Here is a 16,179-nt window from a genome sequence, read left to right on the forward strand (position 1 = left end):
TTGCAGATGTCTACAATTTTTATGAATGGCGAATTGGATGAGATGCATGGCTGTACTGAGTTCAGCAAAATTATTGGTTCCTCGACCAAGGGGAATTTGCAGTTTGAATTTATGTGTGTCATTGAGGTGTAGTGTGGCTCCTCCCCCACACCCCACCTCCTGTGCTGAGCCATCGAAAAAATATTCTAATCATTATTATTTAGAATGTGACAAAAAATATTATTTAAATGATCAAATATATTACACATATTCTTTATGGTTAACCATATAATATGCAAAGAATTATTTAGAGTGTCATAAATATTATTATATGACTATTTAGACTTATAACAAGTATCTAATAAATACAAATGTAATTTGCCAAAGATTTTAGTAGTTGATATTGGTTTATTATAAAAATAACATATAAAAATATTTTATTATTAATTTAAATTTATTTTAATCTTGGATTTATGGAAAATGAAAATGGTTAAATTTAAGTTGTTGTGCTAATCTGTCTCTTTATCTTGTCCTGACGATGAACCACACTCGATGGTTCACAATGCATTGGGAAAAATTTTCCTATATGATTTCTACCGAAAGTTTTTGATGTTAAATCAATATGGCTCAGAGAAGCCTGAATGCAATAAATATATTATTAAATATAAAAAATATGATAATATAAATCAAATAAATAAATAAATTGTTATTATAACATTATTATTCAAAATTACTTAACTATAACGATATTTTTTTTTTTAATTTCAAAAACAATTTTTAACTCGAATTAACTATTTGATTAAAATTTTATTAACTATTAGTAATTCATTATAAAATATTTTAATTGATATAATTGAGGTTTGATCACTTAGATTGGATGTTAGGATCTTGCACTTCTAACTTAGCCACAAAATAAAGTTTCTAGGTGAGACTACAAAGTAATACATGTGGCTTGCTGAGGATATATTTTTCCTCAAACCAATATATGCAACCTTTAAAAGGATAAAATGTCTTCAGGCGATTTTTTTTAGAGTATAAATATTGGAAAAAGGTTTCCACCTAGAGATATATAATTACTCTTGGCACTTGATAGATATGGGATAATTGATAAGCAGTTGCGCGATGGCAAGAGAAACGCAACGGCTAGGGTTTCAACAGTGAGCAGAGTTCGATCCTAATGGAGAGTGGCAGGGGAGGGAGCTCAGCTCCCTCCTACAAAGATGCAGTGTCCAGCAGAAGTAAATCACCAACTGGAAATAGTAAAGATGGTATGAACTACATAAATAGCGATGATGAAAAGGAAATAGATGGGATTAGAACAAAAGAAAACAACAGCACAAAGGACAAAGAGGAAGAAGACAAAAGTTTGGGGTCAAGAGACAAAAAACAAAAAGGACCTTGCAAACCAAAAGCAGAAATCACTCCTCGAGTAATATTAAATGATCCTGCTCTGTAGGAGCATAGGGAACATATGGGAACCTACGCCATTATCTGTAAATTCATGGGGCTATGGCCCACTGAAAAGGCTTTACAGACGTGGATCAAGTATCATTGGAAGCCCAAAGGAAGCATTGACCTACATCTTGGGTCAAAAGGATTCTTCACAGTAGTGTTCTCTAACATTGAAGATAAAGACAAAATATTCGAAGGAGGACCCTATTTTTTTGCTGCTGCTGGTCTCTATATGAGACCTTGGAGAATGAACTTTGTCCCCGAGAGGGAGACTTTCTCTTCGGTTCCTGTGTGGGTAAGGCTCTACTCTTTACCCCTTGATTATTGGCAAACTGAATCGTTGGCCACCATTGGTAATAAACTGGGATGCTATGTCAAAGCTTCTGAAGCCACAAGAAGGGGAAAATATACCTCCTTTGCTAGGATCTGTGTGGAAATGGATCTATCAGGAGCACTTCCGGATGAAGTCATCCTGGAAGTTTTTGATGAGGAGTGGGTGCAAACGGTAGACTACGAACATATCCCCTTCAGATGCCAAAGGTTCCACAAAGGTGGGCATCTGTTAAGAGACTACCCTCTTAGCAAAGAAAATAACAAAGAAAAAATTAATACAACAAAGGACACTAAAAGCTTTCAGAAAGTGGCTAGTAGAGGAAGGGGAGGAAAAAAGGGATCAAAGAAACAACATACTGAGGGGAAAAAGGGTAGTCAGAATAAGTTTCAAGTGCTAGAAGAGCCTGAAGAAATCACAAGAGAGAGTCAAGATCAGGAGGAAGATGCTAGAGAAAAAGAAAAAAAAGAGGACACAAATCATTCTCTGAACATTGACTCCCAAAAAGAAACCATGAGAAGTGAAACAGAAATGGAAATGGACCAGGAAATGACCCAAAGTGAAATGGATCTGGAAGACCACGAACTACAAGAAATACTCGACAAGGAAAACTTGGATCTGGAAGGATTCCTGATGCAAGGAACCAAAGGAGGAATAGATTCTCTACCTCAAGAAGATTGCAACAGAATACAACAGTTGTTTTTATGGAAAACACGAGAATGAGGACTAGAGAAAGGGAAAAACATCCACAAACAGGAGCACAGAGAAGTGAAAACAATGAAACTAACTCCAGGATTAGCCACCATAAATCCAGGAAAGAAGAGAGGCAAAAAAAAGAAAAATGAGCTCCTAATGGAGTGTGGAAAGCTAATGATAGATTCGAGTAAGATGAAAGATCTAGCTAGTTACTCATTTACAAATATTTAATTATGGAGCTTATATCCTGGAATATCAGAGGTCTAGGTAGTAAAAGAAAACAAAGATTGCTAAGTAACAGAATGAAACTAGCAATGCCAGACATAATCTTCATTCAAGAAACAAAATCCTCCATTCAGAAAATAAAACAAATCCATAACAAATAGCTCAGTAAATTTGAGTTTCTAGAAGTCAAAGAAGAGAACACAGCAGGAGGCATTCTCACTCTTTGGAACCCCCAAAAAGTCAGCATTGTAGATGCGGAGGCAACGAGAAATTACTTATCAGCTATCATTCAACCAATGGGGATGTCTGAGTCCTTCTTGGTTACAAATGTCTATGGTCCTCAGAGAATAGATGAGAAGCTTAGATTTCTGAACTCTCTGGTAGATCTCAGAAGCAGACACAAAGAAATCCCTTGGGTCATTGGAGGAGACTTTAACATGATTAAAGCTCTTTCGGAAAAAAAAGGAGGCACCAGAATCCTCAGTAGAGATTCAGTAGGATTCCATTCTTTCACTGAAGACATGAAAATGGTGGACTCTGAAATGCATAACGGTATTTTTACTTGGAACAACAAAAGAGGAGGTAATGCTCATGTTGCCTCCAAATTAGACCGATTTTTAATCTCTGAGAAGCTAATGCTCACCAATACAGAAATATCTGCTTGTGTTCTCCCTTTTGGAGGTTCTGACCACTGGCCGATTCAATTAGAAATCAAAGGAATTGATGCTCCCAGAAGCAGACCCTTCAGATTTGAGAATATCTGGCTCTCCCACCCAGATTTCATAAACAACATTGAAAAATGGTGGTCCGAAGATCTACAGGTTCAGGGCTCCAAAATGTTCCTCCTCCACAAAAGACTAAAGAACATAAAAATCAAGCTCAAAGAATGGAACAAGAAGGATTTTGGTAACATTTTTGCAAACAAAAAATTAGTAGAAATCAAAATGCAGGAACTAAATCAAGCAATGATCACAGATGGTTTTGATAAAACAAAAAGTGATCAAGCTAAAAAATACAACCTTGATTGGGAGAATTTATGCAAACAGGAGGAAATCTTTTGGAGACAAAAGTCTAGAGTTCAATGGCTCAAAGAAGGTGAACGAAACACTCGTTTTTTCCACTGTTCCACCATAGCCAATAGAACGCATAATAGAATCTCCTCAATATTGAATGAATATGGGGAGATTCAGACCTCTCACAAGAATATTGAAGCTGTGATGGTTCAACATTTAAAAGGCACCACAAATGAAAATAATCCAGATAGAGACCAACACATCAAGGAAATTATAAAGAATATTCCCAGCATAGTGTCAAGAGAAGATAAATTTAACCTGAACAAACCTATAACTGAAGTTGAGGTCAGTACAGTGATCAAAGACATGCAGAATGACAAAGCTCCTGGTCCAGATGATTTTAATGTAGACTTTTTCAAGCCCTGCTGGAATGTTGTCAAACAAGATATTTTGGAGGTGGTAGAGGACTCTAGAAGAAGCAGATCCATTCTGAAAGCCCTCAACACCTCCTTCATCTCCCTGATCCCCAAACAGGACTCAGCCCTAACTCTTGATAAGTTCAGACCTATTGCTTTATGCAATGTTGTTTACAAAATTATTTACAAGATCTTGGCCAACAGACTCAAACCTCTTCTTCCTTCTCTGATTTCTGGGGAATAGTATAGTTATGTGGAAGGGAGGCAAATCCTAGATAATATTATTCAAGCCCACGATGTTTTTCACTCTCTCACTAGCAAAAAGCAGGCTGGTATGATTATGCAATTAGACATTGCAAAATCGTATGACAAGGTGAACTGGATTTATATCAAAAAGGTCCTTTCCACTTTTTGGTTTTACCATGACTGGATCAGATGGGTTATGGCTTTGGTTACTTCAACCAGCTTTTCAATTCTGGTGAATGGCTCACCCTCAGAGACCTTCACTCCTTCCAGAGGCGTCAGACAGGGAGACCCACTCTCTCCCTTTCTTTTTATTCTCATGATGGAAGGATTGGTCTGAACCATTAAAAATGCTAAAGTCTCAGGAAAGATCAAGGGCCTACAATTATGTAGGAATTTACAGGGTAAGTTCCACAGAAAGAATACCAAAAGGACACCGCTCACAACCAAATCTCAAATCAATACACCAGTATTTTTGACGTGGTTAAAACCCTCAGAGTGCAAGGAGGGAAACAGTCCACGGCCTGTCCCAACGTGGGTACTACAGGCAATTTATTAATCAAAGAATGAAAATTTACATAAGCTTCTCTCATGCACGGATTACCCGAACAATGACCCTCCATGCGCTTTAAATAGAACTCATGGACCAATCGGGTGTCAAGCCACGGATCAAGTGTCGGTAATACCGAGGTGAGAGTTAACCGTCGGATCACTACATATCGTGACCATCGGATTGTAAGTTACAAAATGTACAACAGTAAAGAAACACACTTTACCTAACTCTATACTAGACCAAGTTGAACTTAACTATATCCTATGTGTCGGAATATCCTAACATCCCCCCTTAAGAACAACTTGGGATAGGATTGAAAGATTTACAAATATGACACAATAGGAGAAGGAAGGAGGCACTAGAGCCTATCCCCCCTTAGTGACAACTTCCTGAACTCCAAGCATATATCGAAGTTTAGTGAACTTCGCCTCTGTGAGAGCCTTTGTGAAGATGTCTGCAACCTGATCATCTGTTGGACAATATTGGAATTCAAGAACATGGTCATGAATGAGCTTTCTGATGAAGTGCATATGTAGTTCAATGTGTTTGCTGCGCTGATGCTGGACTGGATCTTTGCATAGCTGAATGGCACTTTGATTATCACACCAAAGTGTGGTTGGATGTGGCTGCTCAAAGCCAAACTCTGATAGGATCTGACGAAGCCACAAGGCTTCCTTACTAGCTTCCATGGCACCACGATACTCTGCTTCTGCTGACGAAAGAGAAATGGCAGCCTGTTTCTTACAAGCCCATGTAATAGGTCCTGAACCAAGAGTGAAGACATAATCGGCAGTAGACTTCCGATCATCAGGGTCACCATCCCAATCAGAATCAGTGAAACCAACTAACAGAGGAGCTGCTTTGGCACTGTAATGAATCCCAAACTGTACTGTACCTCGAACATAACGAAGTATTCTTTTAGCTGCTTTCCAATGACTTTCACGGGGGTTTTGCATAAAACGAGCAACAAGGCCAACAGCAAAGGAAAGATCAGGACGAGTATGGGTTAAATACAAGAGTTTTCCGACAAGTTGACGGTATAAGGTAGCATCAACTTCAAGAGAAGTACAAGAGACTGAAAGTTTGACTCCAGACTGAAAGGGAGAAGGGGCTGGCTTACAGTCTTCCATGTGAAAATGACGAAGAATATCACAAGCATACTTGGACTGGGAAAGGAAAATACCCTCTTGGGATTGCAAGACTTGAAGACCGAGAAAATAGTGTAAATGTCCTAAGTTTGTCCTTGACTCATAAACAATTTTTGGATGACACCATGCTGCAGGGTATCCCCACAGTTAAGGAAGCTACAACATACAAAAAAATCTTAAATGACTTTGCCTCGGCTTCAGGTATGGAATTCAATCTCTCCCAATCAATTTTTTTTTTCTTTAACACTAACATTGCTATTCAAAGGAACATCTCCAGAATTCTGGGCTTCCAAAGGGAGGTTCTCCCTTCAAATTATTTGAGAATCCCTCTTACAGATAAACCAATGCACAAAAGTATCTGGGAACCGGTGCTCAACAAGATGCAAGACAAGATCAAAAGATGGACCTTTAGGGCATTGAACCTTGCTGGCAGATTGATTTTGATGAAGGCAGTTCTTCAATCTATCCCCATTTTCTTTTTATCAGCGTTGGCAGCTCCCAAAGGGGTCTTACAACAATTTAGGAACATTCAGAGAGACTTTCTCTAGGGCAAGGAGGAAACCAAAAAGAAATGGGCCCTGGTTTCATGGGATAAAATCTGTAAACCCAAAAGTCATGGAGGCCTAGGCTTAGATGATCAGGAGATTCTAGGTAATGCTTTAGGAGCCAAACTTTGGTGGAGATGGGTTAAAGAACCAGGGGTGAATTGGGCTAAAACCTGGAAAGAAAAATATGCAAGCTCCTGGAAAATGATTGATCTTATCAGAATGTCAGGAAACATAAAATGTTCTCACATCTGGAATAAATATTGGGACAATAGGAGCCTAGTACAAAACAACAACTTCTGGGAAATCAGAGCAGGAGAACAAGCTCTCTTCTGGGAAGATAAATGACAACAAGAACCAATGTTGTTAAGGGAGGACTTTATGAGCATCAAGTAGGAAACTGATTTCCATGGACTAATAAAAGTTAGAGATTTCTGGAATCTTCCTCATGACACTGAGAAATGGAGAAGCTAGAGGAAAATAGAATGCAGAGAGGACGGCCCTATAAAAGAAAAAATAGAAACTCATGAAAATATTAGAATAGAGGAAGATCTTGGTTACAGAGGGGCAAGATTAGTTAAGATGGGGCTAAAACAACGAAGGCATCTTTAATATCAAAGAAGCAAAAAGAATTACCGTTAACCTAGAACCCTGCATTTTGGATAAGTCCTGGCAAAAACTTTGGAGCCACCAAGGATGGATGAAGATCAAACTGTTTATGTGGTTAGTTCATCGCAAGAAAATATTAACTTGGGAGAACATTCAGAAGAGGCGGGTTATGGGGCCTTCTAGATTTCAATTATGTGAGGCTCAAGAGGAGACTATGGAGCATATTCTCAACAACTGCACCTATACCACCTGGTTATGGGATTCTTTCAACATCATTTTTCAAAAAATAGAAAGAGACAAAGGAAGCATCATTAACACCCTGAACAAGTGGAGAAAAAACTTTTCAGAGCATGAGATCCTTAATTTAGCCTGGACCTTGACACCAAGCTTCATTATCTGGAATGTTTGGAAGGAAAGGAATAAGAGAATTTTCAAGGATGGAAAAACTACTCCTCTTTTCCTGATGGAATTGATCTTAAAGCAGATTAAGGAGACCATTTGCACCATTGTGCACAGTTATCCCTCGAATCCTCCCACTGTGCTTGAATTGAGAACTCTCAAGAAGCTGGGAATGCAGGAGATCATCCTCAAGGGTCTTAGAAAAAAATAAAGAGTGTTGGAAAGGGAAAAGGAGTACTGGCATCCTCCACCAAAAGGTTATCTGAAATGCAACATTGATGGGGCTTCAAAAAGCAACCCGGGGACTGCAGGTTATGGAGGTGTGTTAAGAGATGAAGAAGGAAAAATAATTTTCATTTTCCATTGTCATTCAGGCAAAGCCACCAACAACATGGCTGAATTAATGGCTTTGGAACAATGTCTTGAGCTTCTTAAACTCAATCACAACTCAAACATTCTCATCGAAGTAGACTCCGAGATTTCGATAAATGCAGTTAAGAAAATCGGCTTTGGAACAGTGCCTGAAAGGGTCTCAAAGCAATGGAGACTTATACAGATGTACTAGAGAATCCAAAAACATCTCCAGATTCTACGAATAGTTAGCTTCATCATGTTCGGAGGAAGGCCAATAAACTTGCAGATCTACTGGCCATCCTAGGAGTGATTAATCCAAACTGCAGGATCGAAATGAATTGGCAGGAGTTGCCTCCAAGCAGGCTAAAAGCTCTCTGCGAGGCTCAAGACGCAGAGGACGAAGAAATTTTTTATTTTTGGGCACGAGAGGCAAGCTATGATTAAAACTCTCTTATGCCTGTTCTTACTCTTCTCGGTGGCTGGCTGTTTGAAACAGGGCTTACTCTGCTTGGTGATAACTGCCTTGGGGGAAAGCGAACTGATCTCCTTTGTGTCTGGAATGGTGACACAAGGTTTCATTTACAGTTTCAGAATGTCTCAGCGGTGAGATCCATTTTCAGTTGCAGCAGTTTGATAGGCTGGAGTGATCCTTCAAAGGAAATTCCACAACACTTTTCTTTCTGTTTGGAAAACCAGGCGTTAAGCGGTTTTCTTTTGATCACTAGGCTCACAAATGGTAAGTTGTTTTGGTTTGTTGAGAGCAATTCCACTTGGCTCTCAACACGTGGCAGGGGTGGGGGTCACCTTACCACCCTTCATCGCGTCTTAAAAACCTCGCATATTGGCTCTTCGATATCTCTTTGTGCTGTCCTTTTTTGCAAGGGCAATCGATGGTTAGATTTGGTCGGGCAAGTTTGTGGGGATGCAAGTTTGTTCAATCTTTGAGAGTTTATGTTGGGAGGCTTGGCGGACTTTGACTTTTGGTTAACTTGTAATCGCGGGACAATTTTATCGGTTAGTTTGTCCCTTAGTTTGTTTAGTGGGTCACATCCTTGATAGTACGATCTCATTGGTTTCATAGGCCTTGAGATTTTCAGGCCTTTTGTACTTATTGTAACTTTACTTTTGGGTTTTTGAAATAGAAGGAAAGTCTCTTGCTTCAGAAAAAAGAAGATAGATATGGGATAATTAATATATATATCATGTCATGAGATTTCAATGTGTCCATGATAGATTGGAACATCTCTTGTTGCATGGACGTTCCCCTGTTGTGACCAATAGTTGCATGTTCACTAGTCTCGATGCTTCCCATACTACCCCTCTACCCCCGTGAGCTCGAGCCTCGCCCACAGCCTACTCCACGAGCTTTTTATCACATAATTTCGATAATGTGACTACTGAAAACAACATCGACTCCCACACCACCACCCCGGGAACCAACCAACTTTGGTGACCCCTAGTTTAGACAAGACGATTCTAGCTTTGCCAATACATGAGCTGCAAGGATCGGGGAACTGAATTCATCCTTGAAGCCCAGCCAAGAACTAGAGTCTGAAAATGAACCAAAGTCAACACCAATGTCCACCTAGAAAGCCCTTGAACCAAGCCACCAATAGCTACACACTATACTAGTCATTCAATCGCCAATAGGGACCTTGCACTCTGCATCATAACTAGGATATGAAAAATGACCCAACCCCTCTGGTTGCCACCATCCTATTTCACCATGAAACTACTACAGACCCTCACTAAAACTACCAACTACCCCTCGCCAGGTGGGTCCAAAGTAGAGTCACCCTCCTACACACTAGAAAGGCCAAACACCTAGACTCCCAGAAGCTCGAGTGACACAAGATCCACTAGGCTTCCCCAAATGGAATTCTATGCCCAACAACACCAGGAAATAAAAAATTGACAAAACAACTCACAGAGAGCCAAAATAAGGCCTTCTTCATAGCCTCATGCCGAGAAAAATCACCACCAACAGAAAGCCTTGTACCACTAGCTACATTTCCAACCACTACACAAAAAGAGTGAATGTACCACCACCCGAAATACCAACACAACAAACTACCCAGGCCCAAGACTCCTAAACCTAATACCAACCACTTCTCCAACCGACAAACCCTTTGTCCAAAAAATGAAAAACAAGGTTTCACCTAGACTGACAAGGAGGGAGCTTTAACCTTAATGATATTGCAAGAGGAGAATGACAGATGGAGGAATGCTACATACCCACGTGACCTAGGTAAACATAGCCACATAAAAATTCACATCCCACTCAGACCTGAATGCCATCTGGAATGTTACATCATCGACACTATTTAACCACTTAGACACAAGTGCCATGAATCCACGAGACAATCCTATTCCGTCTTGGGTAGGCAAGGGATGATGTTTCACAGGATTAGATCCATAAACATTAATGGAAACATAATGGGAAGGCATATTTCCTTCCCTCCTCCACCCATGCCAAATACTGTGAATCATTTGCCAAACGTCAATGTATTATAGCTATCCACCACTCCCTAAATTGAGGTAACTTATTATTATTAGAAAAATAAATATAAAAATTCTTTAATGTATATTTGATAATACATAACTTAAAACATTATATATATATATATATATATATATATATATATATATCTGTGTGTGTGTGTGTGTGTGTTGGAAATGAAAAGACATTTACCCTATTGTATATCTTTTCAACCATTTTTATATTAAAGATTATTTAAAACCAAAATATTTATCTTAATATATTTTTGAAAAATAAAATAGTTATTATGGTTTTTCACATAAAATAAATAGTTAAATGATTAAAAAAATATTAACATGTCCAAAAGAGTGGGCACACATCCATTGATGTTGAACAAAACATATGAAGTGCTAGAAGAAAAACATAAGACTAGGAGTAAGATGCCTTATCTATTGGAATATCACTACATTTGTTAAAATATTAAATTAGAGATTTTAAATTTCTACAAAGTAAAAAAATATAATTATGTAATTTCACAATAGAAAAATACACATAAAATTATATTTTCTAATTTTCTAATCATTATGACTTAGAATGTGATAACAAATATTATTTAAATGATCAAATATGTTACCTATATTCTTTATCGTTAACCATATAATATGCAAAGAATTATTTGAAGTGTCATAAATATTATTATATTATTATTTAGACTTTTAGCAAGTATGATAATAAATACAAATGTAATATACCAAAGATTTTAGTAGTTGATATTGATTTATTATAAGAATAATATATATAGTTATTTTATTATTAATTAAAATTTATTTTAATCTTGGATTTGTCATAAATGAAAATGGTTAAATTTTTCAAAGAGTAAATATCTTATTAAATATAAAAAAATATGATCATATAAATGAAATAAATAAATAAATTGTTAGTATAACATTATAATTCAAAACTACTTAACTATAATGATTTTTTTATTTTTTTTTATTTCGAAGACAGTTTTTAACTAGAATTAACTATTTGATTTTTTATTTTATTTTTAACTATTAGTAATTCATTATAAAATTGTTTAATTGATATAATTGATATAATTGAGGTTTCATCACTCAGATTGGATTTTAGGATCTTGGACTTCTAACTTAGCTACTGAATAAAGTTTCTAGGCGAGACTATGTGGCTTGTTGAGGATATGTTTTTCCTCAAAATAATATATGCAACCTTTAAAAGAGTAAAATCTCCTAAGGTGAATTTTTTTTTAGAGTATAAATATTGGAAAAATATTTCCACCTAGAGATATATAATTACTCTTGGCAATATATATATATATATATATATCCTGTCTTGACATTCCAGTGTGTCCATGATAGATTGGAACATGTCCTGTTGCACTAACGTTCCCCTATTGTGACCAACAACTACACGTCCACCAGTCCCAATGCTTCCTGTCCTACCATTCCACCCCCATGAGCTAGGGCCTTACCCACAACTTATGCCCCTGCTCCTATTGCTTACTCCACAGTCGCCCTGTGTCACGAACCTGCACCCTTTTCCGCCCACAGGGCTGGCTACTGAAATACTCCCACCATTAACTCCACAACCCCAACAATCTTTTCCTCTTGTAATTTAGATGACATGAATATTGCAAAAAAAATTGACTCCCACATTTCCACCTCAAGCATCAACTAGCTTTGATGACCCCTAGTTTAGAAGGGATGATTCAGACTTTGCCAATACATGAGTGCATGAGGATTGGGGAACCAAGTTCATCATGGAGGTCAAGCCGAGAACCAGAGTCCTGAAATGAACTGAAATCAATAGCAACATCCACCCAGATAGCCCCTTAACTAAGCCACCAATAGCTTCATACTCTGTCATCCAGACAACCACCACCGGGGACCCTGCACTTTGCATTGTAGTCAGGATATGAAAAATGACCCATAACCTCTGGTCACCACCGTCTAAGTTCATTGCAAAACTACTATGGGCTAAAACTTCCAAACTACTCCTCACAAGGAGGGTCCAAAGGAAAGTCCCCCTCCTAAATGTTGATTTGGGGTAGCATCTAATGTTCTCTAGGCCTCAAATTTTGTAAGGAGGCTTGGGCACACACATTCCAAAGAGCCCATAAACCGTTTTGGGAAATTTCACCCAGAGACAATTATATTAAAATAATTGATATTTTTAATGGGGTTCCTAAGTCTAAACTTAGGAAAATTAAAATGTTAATGGGTATTAATGTAATTGAGGATTAAATTTCTAGATAAAGACGAAGATCAAGTCAAAATGATATGAGCCTTTGATTAGGAGTTAATATAGGTCATTGGTTTTCTAACAGGAAGATAGAAGAAGGGGCTTGAGCTGACACAGAGCCTCAGAAAGCTCCACATAGGCCCACGCAGTTGCTGTGTAGGGGAAGCATAGTTGTAGCCAAGGATAGTTGATTTAGCTACCAGAACTACCAGGGTAGAGTGAGGGAATCTGAAAATTCTTCTCTGGAAATTGTATTTCTCTGTAACTAGATTATCAGGAGGCCTTCTAGAGTTGTATTAAGAAAAAACTATTTAATAATATAAAACCCTCAGAGTTGTTGCATCAGTTTTCCCGCATTAGTTTTTCCAGGGAAATTTGTCCAAAAATAATGGTGTCTATTGTGTTGTATTTTCTTTCCTGCTTAATATCTTGTTTCCTCTTATAATTGAATAAGTTAAGGTTGTAGTAGTATTTACTTTGATATTTTCCATAACACACATTAAATAACTTGTATGGATTAATAAGTAGGAGAAGTAACAACATGTTGTTGTAGTAGGGGTTCCTCAATATTCACTTGGTATCGAAGCTACACGTGAAGCAAGAAGAGAATAGCTAGTAGATCCAATGTTGAGCAGAAGAGGGAGTTCGAAAAATCTCTAGGAGGCATTGATGAAGTTCCAAGATAGGAAGGCATATCTTCAAGGAAATCTCTTTCCAAGTGAGTCGAGGGAGAGAAGGACTTCGAAGCAATTTTGAAGCCTCAACGTGAGAGAGATGGTGGGATGTAGATATTTTTCAAGCTAAGTGCTTGGCAGAAAAGCCATTAGAAGAAGGAAGTAGATCACATAGTGAGGGAATACTCCCTTAGTGATTTCTTGCTGAGGAAATCAATTTTTCTCATTTAATGGGTATCAGAGGAGCAACAGACTTACTAACTCCACTAAGGAGTGTGTAAGCCAGCCTAGAAGCTACGGAGTAGGGAGAAAGAGGGAATTGTTTGACAATTTTCAAAGGGTATGGAAACCAATGGCTTGAGGAATCAAAATAGGTTGGACAGAGTTTCCAACTACGTCACTAGGAAGGCTAGAATGTCTTTCCTTCTAGGTGAGCATGCCCTCTAAAGGTATGCTGATAGTGTGGTAGTTGAACCTACAGATGCAGATCCACTAAAGAGGTATAAGGCCAAGATAGCTAAGGCTAAGACGATGATCCTGGATCGAGTCAATGATCACGTGGTCTGCCACATTGCTAGCAGAGAAATTTCTAAGGAGATGTGGGATGCCTTAGCCATGTTGTACGAGGGGTCTTCTGAGCACCAAAATATGCACTTGGAACAGAAATTGAGATTTACACAGTTGTAGAAGGGAGAATGTGTGGATCCATTCCTCACAAAGCTGAAGGAGACCCATGATGAGTTATCGGTTCTGGGGCATACACTTAAGGATTCATAGTTAGTGAGACTGGCCCTAAATTTTGTCTCGAATGAATGGAAAGCCTTTATTCAGAGTATCCTAGGCAGAGCATCATTTCCTAATTGGGATGAGATGTGGGAAACTCTAAAACAGGAAGAGATGAGGAGAGACTTGATCATGGTCAAACTTGACAAAAGTAGCAGCAGTAGTGTGTCGAAGCCCAAGGAGGAGGAGGAGAATGCAACCCTTGCATCAAGGGGACAGCAGGGGCAAGCGAGACAAAAGAAATATGTCTCCAAGCTGAAGTGTTTTAGATGTGGTGATATGGGACACTATGCATCCTAGTGTCCTTTGAAGAAAAAGGACAAGGATGAGAAACATGATCCTAAGGTTGCAGTTGCAAATATTGAACAAGAGGAGGGGTTTACCATGATAGCCAAGATACCTCCAGGAAGGAGGTGGGATGATTTGGAACTATATTTTGATAGATCTACATATGGGTAGGATCCTTGAGGAGTCCACCTCATTGATCAATACCTTGCTACGAGAGCCCATGATCAGTAGTAGTGGGATGGAGGAGCTTTCAGTTGGTGACATGGAGTGTTGAAGTGACAGATGTAGTAGTTAGCAACATGAGAACTTAATTGGGGAAGAGTAGAGAGGAAATAGTCCATGGACGCACAATGCAGAGCTTTAGCAATGCAATGGCTTCAGAGGGCAACGCGGGATTAGCAGCAGTTAGGCTTTCAACATTGAGGTGCATCCACTGGTTACTTGTCCAGTTTTGGACTTTTTTCAGTTACTTCTCTCTGCAACTGAGTTGCAGTACAGATTCAGTGTTAGCAGTGGTAGTTCTAGCAGCATAGCAGATGTATCATTTGAGAGGGAGCTCTACTAAAAATGTATCATAGGTAGTGTCAAAGGTAGCAGTACAGTTGCAACAACAACGGAGTAGTTGGTGGACAACATTTTAGACATCAACAGCATAGTGGACGGTGCTTCAGAGTTAGGGTAGTATACAACAATAGTATATTTCTAGAGCACATTCCTCGCTAAGAGTGAGTGTTCATTTGGGCTAGTTCCAAATGTGCTCTAGGCCTCAAATTTTCCAGGGAGGCTTGGGCACATGCATTCCAAAAAACCTAGAAATCGTTTTGGGAAATTCCAACCAAACATGATTACATTAAAATAATTAATATTTTTAATGGGGTTGCTAAGTCTAAACTTAGGAAAATTAAAATATTAATGGGTATTAATTTAATTGTGGATGAATCTTCTAGATGAAGACGGAGATCAAGTCAAAACGATCTTAGCTTTTGATTAAGAGTTAATTTAGTTTTTTGGTTGTCCAACAGGAAGATATAAGAAGTTGCTTGAGGTTCATTTGGAAAAGACACTGAGAGATCAAGATATAGAATTTATCAAGTGAGAAGTTCTCAGGAGGAAATTTTGATCGAGTAGATTTCTTGCAGTTGTGGGGCAGGGATAGTTGGGTTGGAGTATCTTCTCCAGAGCCCAGGATGCACAGAAGAGAGAAGCAAAGAGACACCAAAGGGGTTGACGCTGATCCAGAAGGTCCCATGCATAGCTTGATGCTAAGCCAGAAGAGCTCATAGAGAGGCAGCTCAGTCACCCATGCAGAAATTCGAGTTTTGCAGAGAAGTTGACCTTTCTGAGCCGGGAGGGATGGAAAGTGCTCCAGAAGGCAATACGTTTCCCAGTTGAGCTAACGTAGAGCCTTAGAAAGCTCCATGTCGGAACACACAATTACCGTGTAGGGCCAACGTAGTTGTACTCGGGGACAGTTAATTCAGCTACCCAAACAACAAAGATTTCCCTGGTAGATTGAGGTAATCTCACAATTCTTCTCTGCTAGTTGTATTTCTCTGTAATTGGATTATCGGGAGGGAATCCAGAGATGTATTCATAAACTAATTCTTAATAATATAAAACCCTCATAGATGCTGCACCGGTTTTCCCAAATTGGGTTTTTCTAGGGACATTTGTCGAAAAATAACGGTGTTTATTGTGTTGTATCTTCTTTCTTGCTCGGTATCTTGTTTCTA

The sequence above is a fragment of the Pinus tabuliformis genome, chromosome 9 (assembly GCF_031772625.1).
Source record: "Pinus tabuliformis cultivar Carrire ecotype Pingquan chromosome 9, CPIR1, whole genome shotgun sequence".
Classification (NCBI taxonomy): domain Eukaryota; kingdom Viridiplantae; phylum Streptophyta; class Pinopsida; order Pinales; family Pinaceae; genus Pinus; species Pinus tabuliformis.